The sequence below is a fragment of the Pinus tabuliformis genome, chromosome 6 (genome assembly GCF_031772625.1).
Source record: "Pinus tabuliformis cultivar Carrire ecotype Pingquan chromosome 6, CPIR1, whole genome shotgun sequence".
Classification (NCBI taxonomy): Eukaryota; Viridiplantae; Streptophyta; class Pinopsida; order Pinales; family Pinaceae; genus Pinus; species Pinus tabuliformis.
In genome coordinates, this window is record NC_142292.1 from 26365431 (window position 1) to 26378880 (window position 13450).

Below are 13450 nucleotides of genomic sequence, written 5' to 3' on the forward strand. Positions count from 1 at the left end.
CGCTTATGGGAGGGAAGCAGAAAACGTACACAGCCACCCGATCCAATATAGTAGCGGTGCATGGCAGATTGGACTGGCAAGAAACTGCTTTCTCCGCTGGTTAACGAGTGTGCAGGTTACGGGAGCAGGAAGCATGAATGCCGTCGGATCACGGCGGGGGGTTGATCGGATGGCGCGGACTAAATGCACACGTTTATGACTGATGTGACAGGGAAATGGCAGGTTATGGTGCGCGGTCACGTGAATATAGTCGTATGGGTTTAAACTTTAGCGCTGAGGGGATAGACAGAACAGGGGCTTACACAGGGTTTTGGAGGCAAAACGGAGGAAAACAGGGGTAGCGGGAGTTATAAGAGTGTAGGAAAAATGAAGGAGGAGGAGGAGACGGAATGCTGCGGGCTCCCTTTTGAGCATAACACACGGCCAAACCTGTTTTGTTCTTTAGAAAAAACTTCATCTTATAGCAGAGCTAACACTGGCTCCTTCTGGGGATGAGATCCTCCCTGTGAGGTCTCAAGAACCTGCAGATCAATGCCTTACTGATGAAAACGAATTAGCAAAATTTCCTATTGTTCCATTGGGCATGGAGTCTATTTTGCTTACACTAAACTGATAAAACAAAATATTTACAACTTTAAGGCCAAGAGACCTTAAACAACATAATTTTTTATAAAATTCCCATTAACTGGGCCATGAAAAACTGTCTCTCCTCCCATACTTTTCAGTATGAAGGTGTTGTTCCCTTGAATCTGAGAAATGATAAAATGCCCTGTCTAGAAAGCATCAAATTTCCCGTGATTTCCTTTCTTTTCCTTCAATGCATCCCACTTCAGAACCAGATCTCCAACTTGAAAATTATCTGATTTTGTCCCTTTGTCAAAAGCCTCCTTGATCTTATTCTAATGTGCTGCAGCCCTCTCAACCAGCTGTTCTCTGATCTGATGTACCTCTGCTAAATCAGTGATTATTTTTTCCATGTCTTCTTCCTCATTCTGTTCTTTTTGAAGGAATTTTGCCACAGGGAGAGTTAACTGAATTGGGAATATAGCTTCAGTGCCATATACCAGCTTGAAAGGGGAATTCCCTATGGATTTCTTAACGGTCACTCTATCAGCCCACAGTGCATACTTGAGCTTAGAATCCCAATTATTTTTGTTGTCTTCCAGCAGTTTCTTAATTATCCTTATCAGGCTTTTATTAGAGGATTTTGCTAGAACATTGCCTTGAGGATAATATGAGGTGGAATGAACCAGTTTAATACCCATTGAATTGCACATATCCATCAAATCTTTTGCTCTGAGGGCTACTGCATTGTCTGTGACTAATTTATGTGGATAGCCAAATCTGGTAAAGATATTTTCCATTAAAAACTTCATGACCACATTATGATCAGCCTTCCTGGTAGGGATTGCTTCAATCCTTTTGGTAAAATAATCAGTGGCTACTAATATCCATTTGTGTTGGCCACTGCAATGTGGATTGATTTCTCCAATAAAGTCCAAACCCCACTGCTGAAAAGGTTCTGTTGCATGTATTGGTTTTAAGGGCAGGGACTTCAATTGCTATTTTCCTTCAAATCTTTGGCACTTATCACAAGATTTAACAAATGAAAACACATTAGAAAACAAGGAGGGCCAATAGTACCCAGCTCTGAGGATTTTGTGGGCAGTGGTTTTCCAATAATGATGTTCTCCACACATGCTAGAATGCAACTGCTGCATAACTTCCATTGATTGTTCTTTGTACAGACACCGTAAAAGCATTCCAGATGGATCCTTCCAATAGAGAACATTTTCATAGATACAATATTTCGCTGCTCTAAGCTTGATAGTTCTGGCTTGACTCTGAGTAAGTCCTGAAGGGATTTCTAACTTCAGTAAGAAATTAATTATTGCAGAATACCAATCACAAGAAGCTAGATTTTCTGCCACTGGCTACTTTCTCTCTGGTTCAACTGTGTCCTCTTCTTCATTTGTTTAACCAATTTCTACAATTGTGCGCAGGAAATCAATGTCCAATGATCTGCAATTTTCTTCAGCCAATAACTTGGCAAGACCCTGACCTCTGACCAGCTTGGTGGGCTTTAGTTCTATATTAAATTCCATTAGATTTGCAATCCATATAGCCCTTCTTCCATTAGCATCAGGTTGTGTGAAGACATATTTTATTGCAACAGAGGGTGCATATGCAATTATCTTGGAATGCAGAATGTAAACTCTGAAAGCTTTCAAGGATTTGATAAGAGGATATGCTTATTTTTCAATAATGTTGTACCTCAGCTCAGCATCCCTTAATTTTTTGCTAAAAAATGCCATTGGATGCTCAGAACCTTCCTCATCCGCTTGCAATAAAACTGTTGCAAGTGTATCTTCAGAGGCAAATGAAAATATATGGAACTCCTTGCTGTAATCCGGACTTATCAAAGTGGGAGCCTCCATAAAAGATATTTTAATGATTTCCTTGTTTCATCAGTCCATCTGACCTCTGACCCTTTCCTCAACATGGAGGTAATATGCTTAATCAACTCTGCAAAATTTGGGATAAACCTCCTCACAAAATTAATCTTGCCCAGAAAGGACTGAATATCCTTATTTGATCTCGGAACAGACAGGGTTTGTATTTATTTTACTCTTTCTGGGTCAATTCGGACACCTGCAGCAGAAACAACATGGCCTAACAGCTTTCCTTCCTCTAAAGAAAATTGTGATTTTTTAGGATTGACTAAAATCCCAAACCTTCTGCACTTCAGGAACACCTTTTTCAAATGTTGCAAATGATTTTGATGGTTGCTGGAGTATATTATTATGTCATCAAGGTAGATAAGGACAAACTTATCCTTCTCTCCCACAAATGCTATATCCATAGCTCTCTGAAAGGTGGCTTCAACATTCATCAACCCAAACGGCATCTTGGCATACATAAAAGTGCCCCAAGGAGTGGTGAATGCAGTCTTCTCTTGGTCATTTGGATGCACAACAATCTAATTAAAGCCTGAAAATCCATCCAAGAAAGACATTACTTTGGCTCCTGAGACTTTTTGCAGCAAATGCTCCATCTTGGGTAGAGGATAGTTGTCTTTCTTTGAGCACTTGTTTAAGTTTCTGAAATCAACACACAGTTTGATTTCTCCACTTTTCTTCCTCACTACCACCAAATTGCCTACCCATTTTGAATATCTGAGGGGGACTATGATTTTGGCAGCCAACATTTTTTTGATTTCTTTTTCAATTAAAGGAAGAAGCAAAGGATTTATTGGTCTTAGCTTCTGCTTGAAGGGGATAGTATCTTTCTCTAGAGGGATTTTGTGCCGGATGATTTTCTTATCATAGGTTTTCAGGTCACTGTATTCCCAGGAAAGCACATCAGCAAATTGCTTCATTAAATTGCAATATTCAGAACTTTGGTCAGCAGACAGATGGGAAGACAAATTTATGTATCTAGGTTGACCTGGACTCCCTATATCATGCTTACGGACTGCAGATTGATCTTCACTCTGGGCAGCCTTGTAAGGCACATCATTTTGGTCAAACAGTCTTTCTAAAGGAATTAAACCGCTAGGAATATGATTGTTGGGAAGCTGGACAATGCTATCTTTTCCAATTTTATTTCTAAGATGGGATTGGGGGTTTTCTTCTAAAGCTTCATTTTCTTGGTCAATTTCCATTTCAAAAAACTCATCAATGACTTGGAGAAACCTATTTAATTCATCATCATCTTCAAAAACTTTCCAATGGTGGACATTGTCAGGCAAGGATGGTTTGTATTTCATTTGAACTTCATAAACTAGTCTGGGAGGCATGGGAGGGATAAACATGCTAGCAGACACAGCAAGGGAATCAGCAAGCTGCTTTTTGGCTCTAAGGATATATGAAATACAAAAATTATCAAAAGAATCTCTAATTCTCCATACCTCATCTCTGTATGCTTTTAGCCTTGGGTGCTTTGCCTGAAATGTTTTATTTACTTGCTGAATGATCAAATTAGCATCTCCAAACACCTTTATGTTCCTGATTCCTTTGTCTTTTGCTGTGTTAAGGCCCAATAGCAGAGCCTCATACTCTGCTATATTGTTTGTGACTTGAAAATCTAGTTTGAAAGATAGTTGTGTGCTTTTTTGCTCTAGAGATACCAGCACCACCCCTACTCCTGCAGTCTCCCTGGAACATGCTCCATCAAAGAACATCTCCCAAACTCGACTTCCTTGCTCTTCCTCGGCCTGAACTGTTGGTTTCTTGATTTGTATTGCAGCCTTTTGGGATTCTTCTATTTGTAGAATACATGCTCCAAAATCGATGTCGACAGTGTATATGGGATGATTAGTAGGATTCTTCTCATCACTAATGATGTATGCCAACTGTGATTCTTTGTATAATCTCCTACTTTCTCCTCCAAAAACTAGGATAGTGGCATAAGATAAATCATTCTGTAATGTCCCACCTAGTCTCTTAATCCATCCTCTAGACAGCAGCATGCCAAACTTGGGAGGGACATCTGCTACCACAATATCCATCATCATACTCTTAATGGGTAGCTGAGTTAAGGTAATGGCCAGGTCCTTAATCAATCCTAGGCATTTCACTTCCCTTGAGTCAAAAGAGAATAAATCATGATATGGTCTAGTGATATCAAGGCCTAACTTTTCCATGACATCTTTTGGCATCAGATTGTGGCTAGCCCCTGTGTCTAGCAGGCAATTGTGGAGGATTTTGTCATGAATGGTCAAGGAGACATAAAATGATGGAGAATTATTATCAGCAGGTTCAATCATGGGGCTAAATACAACATCAGGCTTATCATCTTGCAAATTGACAGAATCAATGGAGGTTTGTGTGGTTTCCAGCTCAAGAGCTTCAAGGATAGGATTTCTAAACACTTCATTCTTTACCAACTCTACCAGGGGCATAGATATTTTTAATTTCTGGACTTCTGACTCAAAGCTGAAAGAGGAAGGCAACTTGTCAGAACCTCTTACCTCTTGAACTGGTGCTTTGAGGATGACTGGGTTGGCTGCTAGTCTTCTCTGTTTGATATTCTGTGACTCTGTTTGGACAACATTTCTTTGGGCAGGATTCTCCTTGACATTTTTGCATTTGAACTCAAGTTATATATTTGTTGTTCAGTAGTTTGTAGAACAGCCTCTCTGTCCCACTCCTGACTGACTTGTTTCTGCAGCAAAGATTCTTCGTATGCAACCAATGTCAAAAAGGCAGCACTGCCTTTATCTTCCATGCAGTGAATTTCATCCTCATCTTCAAATTGTTCCTCCTCCATGACTACATTCTGGAAAGGAGCTTTAACCTTTTTTTCTTCATTTGTTTCTTTACCCCTCTGAATGATTTGCAACTGTTAATTTGCTCTTCTGAATGGATTGGGATTTCTTGGAGCAAATGTGTTCCGCTGCCTTGTCTTTCTTGGATTCTCTCAACCTTCAGCTTAGATATTTTAGCCACCAACGACTCTATCATCTTAGTCATTTTATCTAATTTAGGCTCTGAAGATGAAGCAGAGGAAGAAGAAGCCTCACCTCTTTGCCTCCTCCTATCAGCATGTGTTTTTAGATTTTCTGTAGCCATAATATTAGATTCCACCTCTAATGTTGCATCCTGCATGTCTGCCAGAGTAGCACATCTTCTTTCTCTCAATAACAGGCAGAAATCAGAGTCAAAAGCATTGGCATAAGTGAGTTTGGCAGAGGTGGGGGTAGGCTTTACCTCTGCTAGTATCTTACTATACATAAGATTGAATATTTTATTAAAATCAAGCAATGATTCCCCATTTTCCCTCTTCATGTTACCAAACTCTGTATGGTAGTAGAGCAGGTCCTTTTTATCTCCCCAGTGCTTCAAAAATGCTTCATCTAAGGCTTCAATATCAGCAATAGATCTAGGGGGCAATTCTCTGAACCATTTTCTAGCCTCTCCATCAAGGCTCTGTACAAAAAATCTCATCCACACATCATTTTCACTTATATCTAAGTTATCAGCATAACTATAAAAAGCTTCAAGGTGTTCTTCAACTATTACTTCCTCTATGCCAGTGAACTTGGGCATATATTTCTGATATTCTCCAGCAGGCATGGCATTCAAAGGAATGGGCAAGACCAAAGGTCCATACCTGGCAGCTATAATTCTTTCTATCTTCGTAGGTGCTTGCTGGCCTGCCATGATTGGGGTATGTGGAAGGACACTAGCAGTCTGAGTAGCATGAAACAATGAAATGGATGACAGAGACAATGGGATGTTATGGACTGTATGGGGAGCTTCTTTGGACTGAGATTCAAAGGGGAAGTAGATAAAAAAGGAGCTCTATTAATCTCTGAAAGAATTTATTTGCTAACTGTGTTGGGCTCTAAATCTTCAAACCGTATATTCTCAGCTATAACCTTATCTTTCAGAGATGCATGGGTTCTCTTAGGCTAACCTGATCCTGAAGCCCCTTTCCGTGATGTTTTCTTCAGTTTAAAAATCTTCTCAAGGTCAGGCACTAGTTCAGCTAGTGACTTCTGAGGATTTCTTCGAGTATGTCTCACAAACTGAGCCAGAACTGAAACATGGAGTTTCCACCAGGTAGGTTCTCCAATAGAGTCGTCGGATAGATGATTACAACCAGAAATGTGCCCAGACCTTGTCTATCATCAAAATCTAGAACTGTGTCGTCTCCTAGGGAAGTTGAGCTTCAATCTCCTCTCCTCAGCAACGACGCCAATTAATGTTATCACCCCAAGAAACTCTCCTAGGTTGTATCTCAGAGATGCTCGGGAACATTACAGACTCAACAAAATATTGGAAATGTAAGAATGGAAGGAATGATGCATATTCAAGCCAGTTAACCACTTCTACTATGCTTGACCCCAGACTACAAGGCTTTAGACCATCAATTACTCACAGTTTGAGGATTAAGTGAACATGGAGAATACTGACTACACCAGCAGATGCACAAGACCATGTGATGGCTGGCTGCAACCAGTAAAAAGGTCTGTAAATCTTTTTCCTAATGCACAGATAGGATGACAGCTCTCTAGCACTAAAACAACAGAGACCTGCATACACATTCAATGATACATACTAGATTCTAACACGGAGGTGGGATGACAGCCCCTTTAATGCCAAATATCAAGAGCACATGAACAAATGCATAACAGGCATAGCCTAGAACAGAATAGAAGTGTAAAGTAAGAAATTAACAGCAAAAGAAGCTTGTATTAGCTGAAAATGAAGACCAGACGCTACATGTATCACAGTAGTTACAGTCTCCAGAAGTTGAACCTTACATCAAAACAACAACCATCAACCTCATTGCATCTTGTTTTTGGGTATATAGAGTTTGTTTACAAAAAATGCTCTGCTATCCTATGTTTGGAGGGGTCATAATGGACCACCAACCATCTTAACTCTCTGATATGGGTCTCTGATACAATCTTCTGCTTCAATAAATTAATTTGATATTCTCTGTTGCTCGGTCGTCCTTCCTGCACAGGTGGAGTATAATATGAAATAGGTTCCATTACTGATAAGTGCGTTTAACCGCTCGAGGCATGTCCTTCTTGCTTTTTGGCCATAATTCTCTTGAATTCAGTTATTGAAGAATAATTGCACAGGGTACTGGTAGATGGCCGCAATTGTCCTTCGGAAGCAGGGCTTAGTCAAAGGTGGCGAAGACTTCATGGCGGGTGCATGAGTGGACGGAGGATGAACATCAACTGTTGGATCGCAGTGATCGATGGCGGGGATCGGTTTGCGGAAGATATCGGGAGATATGAGGGTGGGGAGATCGTGGGTCGTTGGATCTCGGGTGGGGAGATCCAACGGTCCTCTGGCGACAAAGCTATGCGAGGCTTAGCGAGCGGGGGAGGTGGTTTCGATGGCAGGCGGTATTCCCCGCACCACTTATGGGAGGGAAGCGATAAACGTACACAGTCGCGCAATCCAATATAATAGCGACACATGGTGGATGGGACTGGCGGGAAACCACTTTCCCCGCTGGTTAACGAGCATGCAGGTTACGGGAGTGGGAAGCGCGAATGCCGTCGGATCGCGGCAGGGGGTTGATCGGATGGCGCGGACTAAATGCACATGTTTATGATTGATGTGACAGAGAAATGGTGGGTTATGGTGCGCAGTCACATGAATATAGTCATATGGGTTCAAACTTTAGCACTGAGGGGATAGATGAAACAGGGTCTTATATAAGGTTTTGGAGGCAAAACAGAGGAAAACAGGGGTAGCGGGAGTTATAAGAGTGTAGGAAAAATGAAGGAGGAGGAGGAGACAGAATGCTGCAGGTTCCCTTCTAAGAATAACACATGGCCAAACCTGTTCTATTCTTAAGAAAATACTTAATCTTATAGCAGAGCTAACAGGCGTAACCCCTCTTCTTATTTTCTAGCTTGTACTTCGTCTTCATTGCCTCCGCGAGGGCCAAATCACTGCCCTTTCCATCCGATATGGTCACTGGGTCCTTTCCTTTGTACGGAAGCCGAGAAATGCAATGAATCAAGTCTGCCATGATGGGGATGGGCTCCTCCAGCCATAAATACCCATCATACACCAGGCAGAGCAGCTGCCCAAGGATGAAAATGGTTATTGGGGGCGGTGGAAATGTGGCACCCAAAGTAGGTTCAGCAACCGGACCTTTTCCACACCGCAAAACCATTTACATGGCTCTAATGTTCTTACCACCCCTGTAGTGTACTGCTTCATGAAGTTTATAGTCTCCAGGTGGGGTAACGTCTCGCAGTTAGCAAGGTACCAATCTTCAAATTTCATGGTTGGCAAACGATCCAGGTGCGTGCCTTCAAACATAATGCCATCTGGGAGGAGTGGGGTTTGGAGCGAACTCTTGGTCTCATCCAAGTCCTTGGGGACTTTGGCCTTCCCTTCCTGCAGAGGGACATAAGCAAGTAGTTTTGTCGCAGAGTGCCTAGGCTGAGTATCCACATCCATGCCTTCTTCTTCTTCCTCTGCGATAATAAGGGCTTGCAAATCTTCTCCTTCGTCATTTGTTTCTATCGTGACAGCTTTCCCCTTCTCTTCCATCGACAATTTGCTACGTAGTAGGCTCTGCGAGGACACGCGTATGGGAGCCATTGCTTGTTTATCCTTCTTGGGTCTTGGCATACGCGATGATTTCGGGATCTTTGCCACAATCCAAGCACCTTCTCAAAAATCCTCCACAGTTAGGGCCTACACGGCCTTGCCGGCGGTTACCTCTTCTACCCCCAGACTATCCTTAGTTGTTGTCATTGTAGCTGTGCTACAATCTGCCACTTGCGAATTCAGGGGCTCAATCAATGCTCGGCTCTCAATACTCAGTGCTCTGCTCAATTGATCAATTCACAAATGACCAAGTGTTGTTTGCTGGGTAGCCCTTTGTATTTTATAGCACTTTTTGAATTCAAGTTCGACTGTTCCCCCCAATTTGGTTCATTAATGCTCCCTTGGCGGCAGATTTTCCCAAATATTTCCCATAAATCACATCTTAAATGCCTATCTCCTGCTCCATTTTGCCTCAAGTCAAGAATCCCATCATGAATAGTGACTTCAAAGGTCACTTTCTGGCCAACCTGCGTAGCAGCGCAGCCCCCGTGCACAGTCTTTACCATGTGACTCTTTACTTCTGCACGCATCTCCCATATCGCGTAGCTCTCAGGAAGAATAGTTCATAGTCCCGCGCTCCCTTCCAACTGCCTAGAGTGCTAAGGCTATCCCTCCCTTGGCTAGTCAGGTGGTCGCACCACCCGTGTAGAGCTCCCTCCTATCCTCCATCACGGTTCTTGGAGAATCCCCACCTTTTATGGTTTTGGTCGGCATCGTGCACTTCCCCATTTGCAATGCGCTACCCTAGTCACTACGCTTAGTAATATGCAGTCCAAGCCAAGGCATCAGACTAACCAATTCACGACGATAGTTCTCAAACTTGTTAGTACGATCGTACACACCTTGCCTTACCATCCTAGCTTTTTCGGCGAGAACTCTTCCTTTATCTTGTCCTCTAGCTTCTTGACCTCCGCGTCCATCAAAGCGCTTTTCTCCCTTAACCGTACCCTTTCTTTTTCAAGTTCGTGGAGTCTAAGGTTTCGCTGTTGGATTTGTTCCTCAAGTCCCATGTGTTATGTTTCTTGCGGCAATGTGATTCCTTCTTGAATGGCTTCACAAACCATCATATCTATAGGTACTACTATGCGTGGACTAGGCTTTGCATGCTCCATAGGGATTACAACCTCTTCTTCATACTTCAGTGTTGGAAGTGCTCGTGCGGTTAGGGTTTTGCATATGGTCCTATAAGCCCATAGAACCACTGGTACGTGCATGTCCTAGTCAGTGCATCTCACGTGGTGGACCGTGTTTAGTACTTTGTATACTTTGTCAAAGGCTTCCATGCAGAAAATATTTGGCACGCTTGGTCTTATCATACTTCATCGTTCGCGCCATCGTCTTGCCCACTCCTTCTTGTTGGTCTTGTTTCCTGTCGTGAGGATGGTGTGCATTCATGCAGGTTGCATACAATATGCCTGTACCCATCTAGAGAGGTGGGCGCGCACGCTGTTTCCTCCATCATACCAAAATTTCATCCACATCTAAGGCTTTCCAAACCACATGAGCATCATCCTTCTGCATTCGCACTAGTCCCCAAAATTCCATTGGTGCATACCCCACCACCTTGCGAGCCTAGCACGCAGTACCCATTTCAGAGCATCGAACCATTGCTGTTCCGATACCTCTCTTTCAAATTTGTTCAGGAAATCATCCACTTTGCTCAACCCATCATACATAAGCAGATCTATTACCTCTGTTTTCACGTAGTGCAGTGACCTTATCATCATGTTGCAGTTGAGTGTGGTTAACTCGTGTAACTGGTTCTGCCATCATTCTATTTTCTCATCTAAATCTGAGGTGCAGGAGCTTTTGCACTCCCACGAAATCCTGCCATCGAGTATTGGGTTCACCCAGTCCTACTCTCGCATGGTTATCTCATAGATAAAATCTAGATCGTCGTCGCTATCGCAGTCGTGCACCGACTCTGTGTAGCGTGATCCTTTCACATGGTCTAAAGGTACCACTACGCGTAGTGACTTTTTCTCAAAAATCATCTTGCGCTTCTTTATATTTATCACTCCATTCATGTCAGTGGCCCAATCTATTCCTAGTAGCGCGAGATAGGGATTGTTGTCATCAACAATCTCTATTACTTCGAAATCTGCAAGCACGCTCGCACCTTCAATAGCTACCATTATTCCCTGCAATCTTCCCATTGATAGGATCTTTTGTTGGTTTTCCATTCACAATTGAATAGGATACCATTGCAACTCGGGCCTGCCCATGTGCTCCCATGTCTGCTTTGGCAAGATGTTCATGTCTGATCCTAGACCCAAAATCACTGGATCCATTTAATATTCCTTGATCTGTGCGGTCAATCTCATCTCTTTTCTTGTTCACATTGTGCGCTTTCTGAGCTTCCGGACTATGCGTGGTTCTCCTCACCTAGCACATCTAGTGATGAGTTCTTGCATTCCCTTCACAGCCTTGTTGTTGTGCAGCAACTTCATGAATGTCTCCAGAAAGGTAGTGAGCATTGATGGGTCCATTTCTGGTTCCGGTTTGTCTTTACTAGCTGAAGTGGAGGCCTCCATGAAGCTCTTATTAGCTTCCATGAATGTCTCCTTAGCGCACTCTAAATCAAATTCTGGTTCCTTTGTTGGAGCCTTATGAACCCTGACACTCTCTTTGGGCTGCTTTCCTTTGTCATCTCCTATCGTGATACCACTTCAGAGCATGATATTTACATTCGGGTCTTCCTCACGTGGCTCAGACCTCATCATTTGTAGGTTCTGAGTCGGGGGAGGTTGAAGTGTTCCTTTATCACGCAACCTTGTTATTAGCGTGGGATAGTCCTATGTCTCATGATCAAACTAGGTACAATATAAACATGATGCTCTCGTTGGATTTGTACAATTGCAAGCATAATGCCCTGGACCTCTACAATTGTAACAAATCATCTGTCTGCGACCCCTTCCTGGCCCCATTCCACCTCGACCTCATCCGCGCCCATGAAATCCAGTGCGCGTCATCCCTGCATTTTGATTAAGGGCTTGTGTTTTGGTCTAAACTCTATAGGTAGGAGTCTGATCCATCACCAGTTCATAACTTCTACAGGTACACTCATCGTGGCCTACTGACCTGCAAAAATTACAGAACAACTGCTGGAATGCCTGCGTATAGTTCTGTAATATATGGTAGTTATCTGTAGCATGCTTCCCTCCTATCTGACAAATCGTGCACCATAATGCAGGTGCCATGCTCGACCCTGCTTGTGCCTCTAGTATTAATGGCATTGGACATCCTCTCACCAGGTAGTTCACAAAAACTGGACAACGGTCCTTGTCATGTCCCTGGCCTTTGCACTTTATGCACCATACTTCCTTGCACTCTTTTGGGCGAATTGTCTTGTCTTGCTTCAAACTTTACATCTCAAGACACAAGTTTTTCAACTCCATGTGGATCTATTGGACTCCCAGGTTAGGATCTTGTATCAGAGTCTTGTGCAGTATCATTATGATCTCCAAGTCCTCGACCTGAGTGGATAGCTTTTGTTGTGATAGCGCGGTCCTTAGATGCGGTGTTAGTGATGCTACAAACCATGCGCGGTGTTTCCCATTCATCAAGGTCAGGTTGGCTTCACGAATCATACCCTTTAGTCTCTGATCCATCTCCCAGGGGGTCTCGCTTGGAAGCATCGTGATTTCATTAAATCTGATAATCCACTGTCTCTCTGATTTTGGCTTGCTAAATTCCCTGTTTAGTGCAGCTTGGATATTCGCGATCCCTGCATTTGGATTGTCATTGGAATGCTTAATGTACCACGTTAGTGTACGATCCTGTAGAGCACTAACCAGCATTACTTTCTTTATGTTGTCATTCGTGACTCCCTACGCTTCCCATACAGCCTTTACCACAAACCAAAATTGGTCCAAATCTTCATTCCCTACTCCTTTGAACACTGGAAATTTTATTGCACTTTCCATATTGAACTATGGTGGTGGCGGAGGTGGTGTGGGTGAAGACAGGGGTGAAGATGGTGAGACTAGCGATGGTGCAGGTAGAAGTGGTATGCACGGAATTCACTGCCTTATAAAACTGATCGCACTTCTTGGTGAAAACTTCGCGATATCTTCCTTGCTTTCTCACAGAGGTGCAATCAAGGGGCTAGTTTCTATCTCTATGTTATCTTCGTTTTTGTAGATCCTCCCACTTTGCGTAGCCCCAAACATCAATTTATTTTCATAACTCGCTTTTCACACAACAACATCTTAATCCAAGTGTTCAAAGAATTAACGTACTTACCTCGCGGTCCTTTGAGGAAGCGTCGTTCCGCCTCACAATAGTTGACTGAAGTATCTACCGCGAACTCAATGATAAGCCCTCCTATAATTTTATCGAGCCAATGGTCCACA